At 41.1% G+C, this 16,649-nt stretch overlaps 1 pseudogene; it reads right to left on the reverse strand.

Annotated features, from left to right (window-relative positions):
• Positions 1–4,579: 4,579 nt before the first annotated feature.
• Positions 4,580–5,524, reverse strand: LOC102439032 (annotated as a pseudogene).
• Positions 5,525–16,649: the final 11,125 nt, after the last annotated feature.

Below are 16,649 nucleotides of genomic sequence, written 5' to 3' on the forward strand. Positions count from 1 at the left end.
TTTCAGTTTTGCATTTTCATGTGTTTATGAATCATTTTTAAATATGACTCAAGTCTTTATCTATAGCCCAGCCTTGCCTCTCCGTGGAATTCAATCCACATGTCTACCTCTTTACCTCCCAGCTCACGTGGTTGTTCATTGTCAAACTGCACAAGTTTCACCAGACCCACACAGGTGTTGTCTCCTTATTCCCATCCTCTTTCAAGCCCCCACCAATTAGTAAATGGAATCACCATCCCCCTATTCGATAAAGCTGACCATCCAGACATTTCCCTTTATTTCACTCTTGTCCCCACCCTCCCCACATGTACACAGTAACAGACAGTATTGTTTTCAATCTGCCTCAAAGTAATTGGCCATCAGGCTTCATTTATTCATATTCAGTTCTCACATTAAAAACTGCAATTGCGGAGGAAACTCCATACTGTTCTCCACAGTGGCTGCACCAGTCTGCATTCCCACCAGCAGTGCACGAGTGTTCCTTTTTCTCCGCATCCTCACCAGCACTTGTCATTTGTCAATTTGTTGATGATAGCCATTCTGACAAGTGTGAGATGGTACCTCATTGTTGTTTTGATTTGCCTCTCTGGGATGATTAGTGACTTTGAGCATGTTTTCATATGTCTCATGGCCTTCTGTATGTCCACTTTTGAAAAGTGTCTAAGTCCTTTGCGCATTTTTTTATTGGATTGTTTATTTTCCTTTTGTTGAGATGTATGAGTTCCCTATACATTTTGGCAAATATATTCTCTCATGCAGTGGGCTTTCTTGTTGTTTTGTTGATGGTTTCTTTTGCTATGCAGAAGCTTTTTATTTTGATGTCCCATTTGTTTATTTTCTCCATAGTTTCCATTGCCCTCGGAGCTATATCGGTAAAGATATTACTACGACATATGTCTGATATTTTGCTGCCTATGGATTTTTCTAGGATTTATGGTTTCCTGTATTACGTTTAAGTCCTTTATCCATTTTGAGTTTATTTTTGTGTATGGTGTAAGTTGGTGGTCTAGTTTCATTTTTTTGCATGTATCTGTCCAATTTTCCCAACACCATTTATTGAAGAAACTGTCTTGACGCCATTGTATGCTCTTGCTTCCTTTGTCAAATATTGATTGAGCATAATGGCTTGGGTCGATTTCTGGAGTCTCTGTTCTCTTCCATTGGTTCTTGTGCCAGTACCAGGCAGTTTTGAGAACAGTGGCTTTGAACCTTAATATAGCTTGATATCTGGTATTGTGATCCCTCCAACTTTGTTCTTCTTTCTCAAGATTGCTGCGGCTATTCGGGATCTTTTTTGTTTGTTTGTTTCATATGAATTTTTGGAGAGTTTGTTCTAGGACTGTGAAATATGCTGTTGGTATTTAAATGGGGATTGCATTAAATCTATAGGTTGCTTTGGATAGTATGCACATTTTAATTATGTTGATTCTACCAATCCATGAACACGTATACCAGTATTCTTCCATTTGTTTATGTCTTCCTCTATCTCTTTTTTCAATGTCCTGTAGTTTTCCAAGTACAGTCTTTTACCTCCTTAGTTAAGTTTATTCCTAGGTATCTTAATTTCTTTGGTGCAATGGTAAATGGGAGTGTTTTTGTTGTTTCTGTTTCTGTGAGTTCATTATTGGTGTATAAAAAAGCCGTAGATTTTGGGTGTTAATTTTGTATCCTGCTACATTGCCGAATTCATTTATTAAATCTAGTAGTTTTTTTATGGAGTCTTTGGGGTTTTCAATGTACAATATCATGTCACCTGCGAATAGTGATAGTTTTATTTCTTCTTTTCCAATTTGGATGACTTTTATTTCTTCTTCTTGTCTAATGGCTATGGCTAGCACTTCCAGTACTCTGTCACACAGGAGTGGTGAGAGTGGGCATCCCTGTCTTGTTCCTGTTTTTAGGGGAAATTATTCTAGTTTTTGCCCATGAGTATGATGTTGGCTGTAGGTTTGTCATATAAAACTTTTATTATGTTGAGATATGATCCCTCTATTCCCACTTTGCTGAGAGTTTTTATCAAGAAAGGCTGTTGGATTTTGTCAAATGCTTTTTTCTGCATCAATTGATATGATTATGTGATTTTTGTCTCTCAGTTTGTTTATGTGATATATCATGTTTATTGATTTGTGGATATTGTACCATCCTTGCATCCCCGGCAATGGAGGAAGCCAAGCTTCCCGCCTGCCCTGGCTGGCCATGGGCTCCGCTCAAGGCTACAAAGTTTCAATTATAGAAGATAGATAAATCCCAGATACCTGCTTCCAGACCACGGGCATGGCCAGCCTGAAAACGGCCCTCAGCCCCTCACCCATGCTGGCCAGGCACCCCAGTGGGGACCCCTACTCTGAAGGGGGTGTGACCAGCCTGCAAACAGCCATCAGCTCCTCACCCAGGCTGGCCAGGCACCACAGCGGGACCCCCACCCTGATCCGGGACACCCTTCAGGGCAAACCAGCTGGCCCCCACCCGTGCACCAGGCCTGTATAATAAAATATTATATCCTATATAATAAAAGGGTAATATGCAAATTGACCCTAACAGCAGAAAGACTGGGAATGACTGGTCACTATGACACACACTGACCACCAGGGGGCAGACGCTCAATGCAAGAGATGCCCCTGGTGGTCAGTGCGCTCCCACAGTGGGAGCTCTGCTCAGCCACAAGCCAGGCTGACAGCTGCCAGCACAGCGGTGGTGGCGGGAACCTCTCCCGCCTCCTCAGCAGCACTAAGGATGTCCAACTGCAGCTTAGACCTGCTCCCCACTGGCAAGTGGACATCTCCCGAGGGCTCCGGGCTGCCAGAGGGATGTCTGACTGCCAGCTTAGGCCCAATCCCACAGGGAGTGGGCCTAAGCCAGCAGGTGGACATCCCCCGAGGGGTCCCAGACTGCAAGAGGGCACAGGCCGGGCTGAGGGATCCCCCCAAGTGCACAAACTTTTGTGCACTGGGCCTCTAGGTTTTTTATAATTCTTTGTATTTCTGTGGAGTCTGTTGTTATTTCGCCTCTTTCATTTCTGATTTTGTTTATTTGGGTCCTCTCTCTTTGATCTTCGTGAGCCTGGCTAGAGTTTCATCAATCTTGTTTATCCTTTCAAAGAATCAGCTCTTGGTTTCATTGATTTTTTGTATTTTTTTTTTTGGTCTCTATGTCATTTATTTCATCTCTAATCTTTATTATTTCCTTCCTCCTGCTCATTCTGGGCTTTTCTTGTTGCTCTCTTTCTAATTCTTTAAGTTGTAGAGTTAGATAGTTTATTATCAGTTTTTCATGTTTTTTGAGGTAGGCCTGTAATGCTATGATCTTCCCTCTCAGGACTACTTTCACTGTGTCCCAGAGATTAAAAATGGAACTCCCATTTGACCCAATAATCCCACTTCTAGGAATATGTCCCAAGAAATCAGAAACACCCATCATAAAGGACACATGCACCCCTATGTTCATAGCAGCACAATTTACAATAGCCAAGATTTGGAATCAACCTAAGTGCCCATCAGAAGATGAGTGGATTAAAAAGCTGTGGTACATCTACACAATGGAATACTATGCTGCTGTAAAAAGGAAAGAACTCCTACCATTTACCACAGCTTGGATGGACTGGGAGAGCATTATGCTAAGTTAAATAAGCTAGTCCAGCCGTGGGCAAACTACGGCCCGCAGGCCGGATCCAGCCCGTTTGAAATGAATAAAACTAAAAAAAAAAAAAACCGTACCCTTTTATGTAATGATGTTTACTTTGAATTTATATTAATTCACACAAACACTCCATCCATGCTTTTGTTCCAGCCCTCCGGTCCAGTTTAAGAACCCATTGTGGCCCTTGAGTCAAAAAGTTTGCCCACCCCTGAGCTAGTCAGAGAAAGAAAAATATCACATGATCTCACTCATTTGTGGAATATAATGAATAACATAAAACTGATAAACAAAAAAATCCAGAGACATAGAAGCATCTAATAGTCCATCAATCTTCAGAGGGAAGGCAGGGGAGGGTGGGAGTTGAGGGCAAGAGATCAACCAAAGGATTTGTATGCTTCATATAAACTTAACCAATGGATACAGACACTAGGGGGGTGAGGGCATGTGCTGAGGGTTGGGGGGGGACAATGGGGAAAAAAGGAGACATATGTAATACTATAAGTAATACTTTAAACAATGAAGAATTAAAAAAAAAAAAAGGGCCGTGGGGCAGAGGAGAGCACAGCTCTGGTTTCCTGGTTTCATGGGAAAGAACTTCTCACATCTTGCTTACCTGGAGAGTAACTGAATGAGAAAAAGTCTTAATGATGCTTTCACTAAAGAAATTCTTCAGGCCCTAACCGGTTTTGCTCAGTGGATAGAGCATCAGCCTGCGGACTGAAGGGTCCCAGGTTTGATTCCAGGCAAGGGCATGTACCTTGGTTGCGGGCACAACCCCAGTGGGGAGTGTGCAGGAGGCAGCTGATCAATGTATCTCTCTCATCAATGTTTCTAACTCTCTATCCCTCTCCCTTCCTCTCTGTAAAAAATCAATAAAATATTTTTTTTGCATTTAAATAGAACTAGATTTATTCTTTAAAAATAAATAAATAAATAAATGGTCTAAAAGCAAATGCAGATTTGTACCAAGGGGTGGACAAGACCTGGTACTTACAAAGGTGCTGCTGTGTCATAAATGAAAACAGCATGTTAGGAGAAAAGTAATATTTCAGGTGCTGTCTGCTTGCACAACCTGGAGCTGCGGCTTAACTGAGAGAAGGTGCTCTGCCAAGCCTCCGGGTGAGCAAAACCACCAGCAGCTGCTCCAGAGAACTGTGGTGGCAGCACGAACACTGGCATCAACTCACAGTCTTCTCAATATCCCCATTTTCCTTAATTTTCCTCTTCATCTGCTTTTTTCTTGAAGATGTTATTTCGGTAAAACTGAAGTTCTCTGATGCTTTCACTAATGTCATCAAGTGCCCTGTGAGAAGCAGCCTTCTTGGGTGCAAATTCATATTCTTCTGGATACCAGCGTCTGCACAGTTCCTTAACAGTGCTCACATCAATTGTTCTATAATGAAGATGTTTCATGAACTGGGGCATGTATTTGTCAAGAAACTTCTTATCTGCATGAACTGAATTTCCTGCAAGTGGACAGAGCCGCGGAGGAGTCTGCTGTCACACAAAGGACAGAAATTCATACTGTGCCTGCTGCAATGTCACTGTACTCTCCTTCACTGCTTTGGTTAGACTGGACTTCCCGTGATACTTCTTGCACCAATCTCACATGCTGTCCCAGTAACTCATCTGGCTGTTTTATAATCAGGTTAGGACCTTCGGCCAAGATGTTGAGATCAGAGTTGGTGATCAGACAGGCCATCTCAATAATTTGGTCCTTCTCAATGTCCAATCCCATCATCTCCAGGTCCACCCAGACCATCTGCTGGACCATGCTCTCCCCCACCGCCATGGCTGCGCCACCTTCGCGGACACCCCGTGCCCCGAACTGCCCACGGCTCCCACCCACACCTCGCAACAGCCTGGAGCGCAGGGAGCCGCCTAGCATCACCCAGCACGCGCAGCGAAAATATTTTTTTTTTAAAAAGAAATTCTTGAGGGAAAAACCAAGATGGCGGCATAGGTAAACACTGGAAATTGCTGCCTCGCACAACCACTTCAAAAATACAACTAAAAGGCAAAACGGACATCATCCAGAACCACAAGAAGGCTGGCTGAGTGGAAATTCTACAACTAGAAGGAAAGACAAAAGCACACTGAGACTCAGAGGAGGTGCGGAAGTAAAGTGCAGAGGTACGGAGGCGCGTGCGGAAAGGCCTGGCAACTGAGGACACAGTTGTCTTTTTCAATCGGGAGTCTCAAGTCCTGACTGCTCTGAACTCCAGTTCTGGGCAAGTCTCTGGGGACCCAGACTCATACGAGGAGAAACTGGACTGTCTGGCATCGGTCTGAACTCAAGGTCGGCTTTCTCTCAGAGGTGCTTGCAGCGATTACCGGGACACTGAGACTCGGGGCCTCTTAGGGTAGGACTGATGATCAGCCATAGCTGTTTGCTCCACCCTGTTGATTCCCTGAGACCCCGCCCCACCCAAGCTGTGCCCAGAGGCTTTTGCATATGAAAGGCCTGGCCCTTTGCAATCTGAAAATTACCTAACAAACTGCAACTGGGTCAGAAAGACCCAGAACTTCCAAAAGAAGGCCCAAGGCCCCACAGCAGCTTGCATTGCTTCACAGCTGGGCCTCATCTAGGCACCTCAAACCCCAAACAAAGAAGAGGAATCTGCAGATCTCTCCATAGCTCCTGCTGGGTAGCCTCAGGCAGAGGCTAAATTAGCACCTCCTTAGAGATCCAAGTGCCAGTGTACCCAGTGGTCAGAGTGGGACCATCCAGATTACAACTCCTCAGATCCATAAGGGACACACTCAGGGGGCAGACTCAGTGAGCACCAAAGCCCCACTGAAGCAAGTCTGGCCCCAGAAGGGTGTCTCCAGCACAGAAGTTCTCCCACTGTAGACACAGCTGATTCTCACAGCCAATTGGCCTGGAGGTCAATTCCTCCCAGTGATACCTACAACAATCAAGGCTTAACTACAACAAGACTGTGCACAAAGCCCACAAAGGGGTGCTCCAAGAGTTTCCACCTCAGGTAATTGGGGAGGCTGAGCCACTGGGCCCTATAGGACACATAGCACAGAAAGCCACTCTATCAACACAGGGAAGCATAAAAAATGCGGAGACAAAGAAACAGGTCACAAATGACAGAAATGGAGGAAAGCAAACTACAGGATATAGAGTTCAAAACCACACTTATAAGGTTTTTCAAGAATTTTCTAGAAACCGCCGATAAATTTAGTGAGACCCTCAAGAAATCTAGTGAGACCCTCGAGGATATGAACAAGGACCAACTAGAAATTAAGCATACACTGACTGAAATAAAGAATATTATACAGACTTCCAACAGCAGACCAGAGGATCGCAAGAATCAAGTCAAAGATTTGAAATACGAAGAAGCAAAAAACACCCAACCAGAAAAGCAAAATGAAAAAAGAATCCAAAAATATGAAGATAGTGTAAGGAGCCTCTGGGACAACTTCAAGCGTACCAACATTCGAATTATGGGGGTGCCAGAAGAAGAGAGGGAGCAAGATATTGAAAACCTATTTGAAGAAATAATGACAGAAAACTTCCCCTACCTGATGAAAGAAATAGACTTACAAGTCCAGGAAGTGCAGAGAACCCCAAACAAAAGGAATCCAAAGAGGACCACACCAAGACACATCATAATTACAATGCCAAGAGCAAAAGACAAAGAATCTTAAAAGCAGCAAGAGAAAAAAAGTCAGTTACCTACAAGGGAGTACCCATACGACTGTCAGCTGATTTCTCAACAGAAACTTTGCAGGCCAGAAGGGAGTGGCAAGAAATGTTCAAAGTGATGAACAAGAACCTACAACCAAGATTACTTTACCCAGCAAAGCTATCATTCAGAATTGAAGGTCAGATAAAGAGCTTCACAGATAAGGAAAAGCTAAAGGAGTTCATCACCACCAAACCAGTATTATATGAAATGCTGAAAGGTATCCTTTAAGAAGAGGAAGAAGAAGAAAAAGGTAAAGATACAAATTATGAACAACAAATACACATCTATCAACAAGTGAATCTAAAAATCAAGTGAATAAATAATCTGATAAACAGAGTAAACTGGTGAATATAATAGAATCAGGGGCATAGAAAGGGAGTGGACTGACTATTCTTGGGGGGGAAAGGGGTGTGGGGGGTGCGGGAAGAGACTGGACAAAAATTGTACACCTATGGATGAGGACAGTGGCGGGGAGGGGGGTAAGGGCAGAGGGTGGGGTGGGAACTGGGTGGAGGGGAGCTCTGGGGGGAAAAAAGAGGAACAACTGTAATAATCTGAAGAATAAAGATTTAATTAAAAAACAATTCTTCAGGTTAGGAGCTGATATCGTTTTCTTTTTCTTTTTTCTTTAATCCTCACTTGAGGACATGTTCAGAGAGAGGAAGGGGGAGGGAGGGAAGGGCAAAAAACGGGGGGGGGGAAAATGCAATTGCTGCTTAGCTGATCTCCATGCTTTCACTCTTACATCCATACACTCCACACTCTATACAGAAATTAGATGATTTTTAAACTTCATTTCATAATGTCTTTAATGTCTACTGATTTCTCAAAGAATGTAATCCAAACTTTTTATGTTGGTTTACACAGGCCTACCTGACTTGGCTCTGCCTCCTTCCATTCTTGCTCACATGTTAATTCAATGGCCTGCCTTCTCTACCTCTCATAAGCCAAACTTGTACCACCTTCAAGCCCTTAAGCAAGCCTTTTGCCTGGAGGTTCATCTTCATGACCTCACTGTTGTTCTTTCTTGTTATCTAGATCTTTGCTCTACTGTCACCTTCTAAAATAGGTCTTTTCTTATCACTCTCTCTAAAGGTGCATCTAGTCCCACTCGTTTTAATTACTTGCCCAATACTCATTATTTTGCATTTGTTCATCATCTGTTGGCAAGCACTTGATTAAAACTTATTGAGAGAAGGAACAATGTCTCTTTGTATTGAAGTACTTTATAAGTCTGAAAGAGAGAGAGAGAGAGAGAGAGAGAGAGAGAGAGAGAGAGAGAGAGAGAGAGATGTCCTGGTGTGATTAATGAAAACTAATTTTTTCTCTGTAGATGACACCTGTGTTCCTAAAAATGTTTCTCTCTTTGGGAGAAAGGAAGACAGCCTTAAAGGGTAAGGTGATTTCAATAGTGCAGATTTCAAAAAGTGGAAACATCCAGGTCTACAGCAGGTGCAATATTGTTATATTTCCTGTGATGGGTTTCTCTGATTCTCGTGAATATTTTTTAGTCTAATTCTTCAGTCTCATTATTCACCTCCTTCTCTTTCAGTTTTCTCACCTACAGCTTGCCATGCCTTACAGTATCCCTTATTGGTGAAGATGTGAATTATTGTGTGTGAAAAGCAAGAACTGCATGTCAAAGTCACATGCATGTTAAAGTGAATGAAAGGAGTGGGAAGAAATCTGAGGGCTAGAAAGCCCAACCCTTGCTATTTTGCAGGGAAAAAAAATAGAACTGGGAATTATTTATTATTGTTCCATATGTAATGACAAAATGGGTCTCCAAAACACATCACTGAAATTATGACTACACAGTTTTATATATGTGTGCCTATCATTCATCAAATTGATACTGAATGAATAATTGTAAAACCCTCTTTGTTTGGAATGAGTATGAATTTGCTGTGATGTAGAAATTTTAATGCTACTCCTCTGAATAATTTGTGAAGTTTGTATGTTTTTTTTTAACATTTCCATTGTCACTACACTAATTTGGTCTAGAACGCCACCCTGTCTCATATCATGATAGAAACCACTACCTGTCATGATGATTTCTGGGGGTCTTGTCCAAATCAGAACTGCTCACTTTGCTCTCATTGGTTAATATCATGTTTCTTGAGGGTTAAAACACAAACTCCTATTTGATCTAGCAATCCCTCTTCTGGATATCTACTGAAATTTTTGCAAACATTGATTCATAAAGATCTATGTACTCCTATGTTCATTATTCACAATAGCCAAGATATGAAAACAACCTACATGTCCTTTAATGGATGCTCGGATAACGAAGTTGTGGTACATATCGCAATAGAATACTAAGCAATAAGAAAGGATGATATACTGCCATTTGCAACACAATGGATGGATCTTGAGAGTATTATGCTAAGCAAATTAAATCAGATGATAAAAATAAAAAACCATATGGTTTCACTCATATGTGGGATATAAAACAGAAAGCAACAAATGAAAACAAACAAACTAACAAACAAAAACCTCCTAGACACAAGCAATAGAATGGTAGTTACCAAAGGTCGTTACCAGAGTTGGGGGGAAGCCACAGAGGGAAAAGGGGGCCAATTACACGTGATGGAAGGAGCCTAGGCTTTAAGTGTGAGCATGTAATAAGAGTATACAGACTTTGTACTATAAAGTTGTACACCAGAAATTTATATAATGTCAGTAACCAATGTTACCCCAATACATTGTTTTAAAAATGAAAAATAAAAATTACATACAAGTCATAAAGGAATACATAATATTATAGAAAAATTTATGGTTTGACTAAATACATATTTCTAGAAATTATAAATTATGTTCATAAATTTGTAAATCTAAAAATAATAGTGTGACAGTGCACAATTGCTTAATTTTGACTAGAAATTAAGGTTTTAAAAGGTTAAGAATTCTATTATATATAATTAAAGCTACAAAAATTAATAGGAAAAACAACTGTATACAAGAGAAGTAAGATATGTTTTGGCTTTTTTAAAGTTGGGTTTTTTTTTAATTTCAGAACATCCTGGGTGGTCACTTTAGGTGTCTGAGTTTGCAAGGCCAGGCCAGGCCTCTACAAAGGCCTCCTCAGAGTTAGCATGTGGCCCCCCCCCTTTTTTTAAATATATTTCTTTATTGATTTCAGAGAGGAAGGGAGAAGAAGAGAGAGATAGAAACATCAATGATGAAAGAGAATCATTGATTGGCTGCCTCCTGCATGCCCCCCACTGGGGATCAAGCCCGCAACCCAGGCATGTGCCCTTGGCCGGAATCAAACCTGGGACCCTTCAATCCGCAGGCTGACACTCTATCCACTGAGCCAAGCCAACCAGGGCTGTTTTGGCTTTTTAAAAAGTTATGAGATATGCAGATGTGAAATGAAATAATTTTGTTCTGATTATGAATGGCAAGAGGGCAAGAGACAAACTCAGAAGACCACAGAATATTGTAGAAAGTTTATGTAAAAGGAATTGAGAAAGGAAAATTTATGTTTGATCAAATTGTATAAGATTGCATGAATTTATACGTTTTTTAAATTAAGCTTTAATATCAATAGTGTACTAAAACAATATTCTTTTATCTGTTAAAAAGACAAAGTTTTCTTGGACTAATAGTCTGTTACTGATAAGATATTGTAAAAATGTTTTCTGCCTAGAAAGCAAAGATTCTGCATTTATCCTAACTTTCTAGGTGTTTTGTTGTTGAGGTGATGGTGATGGTGGTGGTGTCTTAATCAAGTCCTTGAATACTTAAGAAAGCTGGCCCAGACATCTAGATTAGTGGTTGAGCGTTGACCTATGAACCAGGAGGTCATAGTTCGATTCCTGGTCAGGGCACATGCCTGGGTTGTGGGCTTGATCCCCAGTAGGGGGCATGCAGGAGGCAGCCGATCGATTATTCTCTCTCATCATTGATGTTTCTATCTCTCTCTCCATCTCCCTTCCTCTCTACTAGTAAAATCTATTTAAAATTTTTTTTTTAAGTTGAATGTTTTCAACAGTAAGAACTCAGTTTTGCTAACAATTATGTAACCTTCTGTATTCATCTTTGAAGTCTTTTTTTGTGTAAAACTGTTTAGTTTCCCCACTAATATGTTTGCCATTGCTTATTTGCAGATGCTAGCAGATTACAAATGAAGTAGTAAACATGTACAGGAAAATAATTACAACCGTGAAGAGATGTCCCTCTTAACATTTTCCTCCCTGGGCAGTGGGGTTGCTCCTACTGCTTGGTTTGTGCAGGGAGTAGTAAGCTTGGAGCACCTGGGCTCACAATCCCCTTCAATGTTGAACAATGTTTTATTGTTACTTTAGTTAAATAGATAAGTATTGTTTTATAACTTGTTGGAATTATCATTGTCCCCATCACTCTGTTATCAGACAAAGGTGAGAAAACTAATGGAAAAACTGGATGCAAGCAGAAGTTTGAATTATATGCGACTGAATGAACTGTGGGGATGATTATAATTTTATGACTTTTTGTTTGAAATATTGCTGATTCTTTTTCCCCCTTTTAAAAAAAATGTCTTTATTGTTAAAAGTATTACAGATGTCCCCCTTTTTTCCTTCAGTGCCCCCCTCTACCCAGCTCTTGCCCCACCCCAGGCCTTCATCACACTATTGTCTGTGTCCATGGGCAATGCATATATGCATGTAAGTTCTTTGGTTATATTTTTGTTGCTGCTGTTTGTTTGTTTCCAGATGTGGGAAAATATTTGTTTTTTTTCTCTTAGAGTTCTTACTGTTGAATTTAGAGCAATTTGATAAATGATACCTTTGTAAATAGCATTGAAACACTTATTCCCCTAACTCAGTGGTCGGCAAACTGCGGCTCACGAGCCGCATGCGGCTCTTTGGCCCCTTGAGTGTGGCTCTTCCACAAAATACCACATGCGGGCGTGAACGTACAGTGTGATTGAAACTTCGTGGCCCATGCGCAGAAGTCGGTTTTCGGCCTGGGCGAGTCTATTTTGAAGAAGTACTGTTTGATATTTGGCTCTGTTGACTAATGACTTTGCCAACCACTGAGATAGACGAAACAAGTATATAAGATGAGTGTGGATGGGAGAGTTGGAAGGGGTCGACCTCAGCGAACGTACCTCAATCAGATTGAGGACGTTTTTAGCAAAGGCCAGCTTAGGAGTACCCTAATTAAGTTAATAACAATGTACCTACCTATATAGTTTAAGTTTTAAAAATTTGGCTCACAAAAGAAATTTCAATTGTACTGTTGATATTTGGCTCTGTTGACTAATGAGTTTGCCGACCACTGCCCTAACTTGATCCCTTTAGAATTTGGAAACTTTTAGTCAGTAAGTATTCTTATTTTCATGGCAATATTGTTATTTGCATAAATTCAATAAGGATCTGTTCACCTTGCAACAGGACACAATTGGAAATTGGTTATATTGTCAAGGCTTTGAGTGGAATGTCAGAGTTGAAAAAGACGTGCATAGATTCAGATATGACCAGACAGCTTTATAGAATTAAGACTGACTTATGGAAGTCAATATAAGCCTCTTGGGAAAATCCACTGCGTATAAGGATGAAACTCCATCTCCTGAGTGCTGCCATCATTGACCCAGTGTCCCCTTGGCTCAGTGCTGTGGAGCTCTTCCCTTTGCATATCCCATCCCCCATCCCTTTCCTTAAATAAATTCAATTTTTCTTTATCCACCGTCTGAGATGGCTATTTAGCCTGCCGCACGCACCATCCACTTTAACCTTTCACTGGGTTTACATGGTAACAGTGATTACTAGAATTAGTGGGGTGATCACATTGTAAGGTATAAAATGTTGACTCGTTATACACTTAATATAATCAGTTTAACATTGTATACCAACTATACTTAAATTAAAATAAATAAATAAATGAGTCTATATAATTATTATTCTTGTTGGACTTACACAAATAATCAGTGCAAGTTTATTGAAACTAGACTTATTTTGCAAACAAATTAGCCTTAATTTGGCTATCTTTGTTAAAAATGAGAGTGATTTTAGAGAAAAACATGTTTCAGTAACACACTTTTGTGGATATTAGATTCTAGTGCTGTTTATCGTCTTTTGAGGTGTTGTTTTCTACCTATAAACTGGACTGGATGGTGAATGAAGTCTTCTAGTTTCCTCCATTATCTGCCTATGACTCTCCAAACTAACCTTTCCAATTTTTCTCCCATCCTGACTTGGAATCATTGAAAACTAAAATTTCCCTTTAGCCAAAGCCATGCAAGCTAAAGTGGGATGACTTGATATACTAGTAAACTTCAGAGAAATCACCACAACAGCTCATGTATGTGTCGTAGGCAGTTAGGTAAGCATGAGCAGAGTAGGAACAACATGCCAGGTGCGGGGGGTCATGAGGATGGAGAGCCCTGTGTTATGCAAAGTGCTGAAGAAACAGCCTGGAGACCTGTCTGTGAGAGACATGGGTTTATTAGGACTTACATGCGCACTTGTGGCGGCCAACCAGTGAAGTACCACCACACCTGCTGCTACCTGTGAACTTGTCCCGCAAGTCCCATCTGGCCTGCAGACAGGCTGCACCGGGGAAGGTGGGGGGGTGGGGGGGTGGGCAGGCTGCCAGTGTTATTGCTTTGCCACCCCCAAGACTTACCTAACATAAGGTTTTATAGAGTACAGAAAACAGAGAAACAGGGCATGCAAGGGGAGGGGAATGGGCCGCTGTATGAACTGCCACATCAAAACGCAAGCTATTTACAAACCAGGCTCACATCTAGAAGCAGTTACTATATGGCCTTTTCTTTTTTTAATATTATACTATTATTTTAAATATTTTTAAATTGATTTTAGAGAGGAAGAGGGAGATAGAAACATCAGTGATGCTAGAGAATCATTGATCAGCTGCCTCCTGCACATCTCCTACCAGGATCGAGCCTGAACCTGGGCATATGCCCTGACCAGGAATCAAACTGTGACCTCCTCGTTCACATAGGTCATGTTCAACCACTGAATCACACCTTTCTTAGACCGAGTTGCTGCCAGGTTCCCAAGGTCTCACAATGTACTTACAGATTTCAACTGTATTTCCCACAGGGTGGGAGGGGTAGTTGAAGCATGGGAAGGGAAGAGGCCCATGTATCCATTTACCATATACCTTGGGTGCCTAGCAACCACTTCCTTAAGTATTTACCCCTGAAGATGACATCTAGGCTCCAAGTTCAAAAAAGCAGTGAAACCAGATAGAGTGATGTCAGGGCTGACAGCAGGACCAGCTGCATGGTACCAACCAATCAATGGAGACTGACCTCAAGGAGACACACCTGTAAAGCTAGTGAATATTCTATTGAGATCCTCCCCTGAGGCCTCCAGATAAAAGCCTCAGGGTGGAGGATGAGGTGTGGCGCTGTCTTCTCCTAGACCAATCATGCTTTTCCCCACACCCTTGCCCCAGGCGTGTCTTCCTTAATTCTCTCTTTCTCCTAAGCTTTAAGGGCCCTTCTTTTGCCTCTATACTTTGTTTTTTGAGCCCATTTCTTCTAGGGCTCACTTCTTCTACCTCTGTGACTTTTTTTGTGTATTTTTATAACTTAGAATTTTTATTTTTAACCAACTGAAAGAACTATTTTACTTCAAAAGAAAATCTTTTAAAACCACATTTCACTCTTCTGAAAAGGAAAACAAGCAAAGTCAATTGGTTATGTTGTAATGTACCCCACGAATCACAGAAGGACGCCTCAAGAAGTCAAATTAAAGAGTCACATTTATTGCAATCCGGGACTATGAGGGGCCATTCCCCAAATCTCATAGTGATAAGATGGTGGCAAAACCAGACTTATATAGGCAAAGATCACAAAGGTATTGATTACATCTCAAGGTTTGGAATGAGGAACCTGGTTTGCAAAAAAGCAGTTTACAGAAGCAGAAGCAGCATGTTATCTAAATTACAGTTTTGGGTCCCCGGATCACTGAATTGACAGAAACATATTATCTAGAGCCCTCGGGTCTGGAATGAGGAACCTGGCCAGACTTAAGCATGTTATCTAAATTACAGTTTTGGGTCTCCGGAACACTGAGTCAACAGGGACACGTTAACTGGAGCCCTCTGACCTTGGGATAACTGTGCTGTCCTTCCCAGGTAAAGGAAAATGTGCTTTCTAAGACCAGTATGACCACTACAAATGGGATTTCACATTACAATCAATAGGCTATTTAATCGAATGGGATGATTTATATAGTTCAGAAAATCAAAATAACTTTCCTATTGTTAAACAAAGGAAATAAGTACAGGAGCCAAACAGCAGGGTTAAAGTTAAATTATAGTTTCTACCTGAGATGATTGCTACCATACTTCAGTTAAAGCATTCTTAAAACATTTTCACATTCAGATCTAACTCCTGCAACTTGTTTTTCTACTCAGAATTGTCAAAATCCATTTTTCCCATACAATATTGTCCTCTGTGCCAACAAAAGTTCTCCATTATTGTTTCTGAGATTTTCTTTGAAGTTGTAACTTTCTAAATAAACTTTCTCTTATAGTGTGAGTTGGTTCTGAATTTTTTCTTAGCCAGAATTCAAGTATTGAGGTTGCTAAACTGAGGTCCAGTCTGACTCCACCAGTCTAACACCTGGTGCCATTTTGCCACCAACATATAGACAATTTTCATGCCTGTTGCAGAAAAATGCCAGAAACATTCCAACTACAGAACCGGAGAATCTATCAGACTGTCACTACCTGCCTTCACGTCATCTGAAGATGCTTTGAGACAGACATGTAGAAATCTTAACTTCCTGCCTTCAGAACTTAGAAACTGGGATGAGTGTCTGCTTTAGTCATTAACCATTGTTTTTCTTTTGTTTCCATAGAGCAGTGGTTCTCAACCTTCTGGCCCTTTAAATACAGTTCCTCGCCGAAACCGGTTTGCCTCAGTGGATAGAGCGTTGGCCTGCGGACTGAAGGGTCCCAGGTTCGATTCCGGTCAAGGGCATGTACCTGGGTTGCGGGCATATCCCCAGTGGGGGATGTGCAGGAGGCAGCTGATCGATGTTTCTCTCTCATTGATGTTTCTAACTCTCTATCTCTCTCCCTTCGACTCTGTAAAAAATCAATAAAATATATATTTTTTAAAAAATAAATAAATAAATACAGTTCCTCATGTTGTGACCCAACCATAAAATTATTTTCGTTGCTACTTCATAACTATAATGTTGCTAATGTTATGAATCGTAATGTAAATATCTGATATGCAGGATGGTCTTAGGCGACCCCTGTGAAAGCGTTGTTCGACCGCCAAAGGGATCGTGACCCACAGGTTGAGAACCGCTGCCATAGAGCTACCTATTATTAAATACGTGA

Source organism: Myotis lucifugus, unplaced genomic scaffold (assembly GCF_000147115.1).
Source record: "Myotis lucifugus unplaced genomic scaffold, Myoluc2.0 scaffold_164, whole genome shotgun sequence".
NCBI classification, from domain to species: Eukaryota; Metazoa; Chordata; class Mammalia; order Chiroptera; family Vespertilionidae; genus Myotis; species Myotis lucifugus.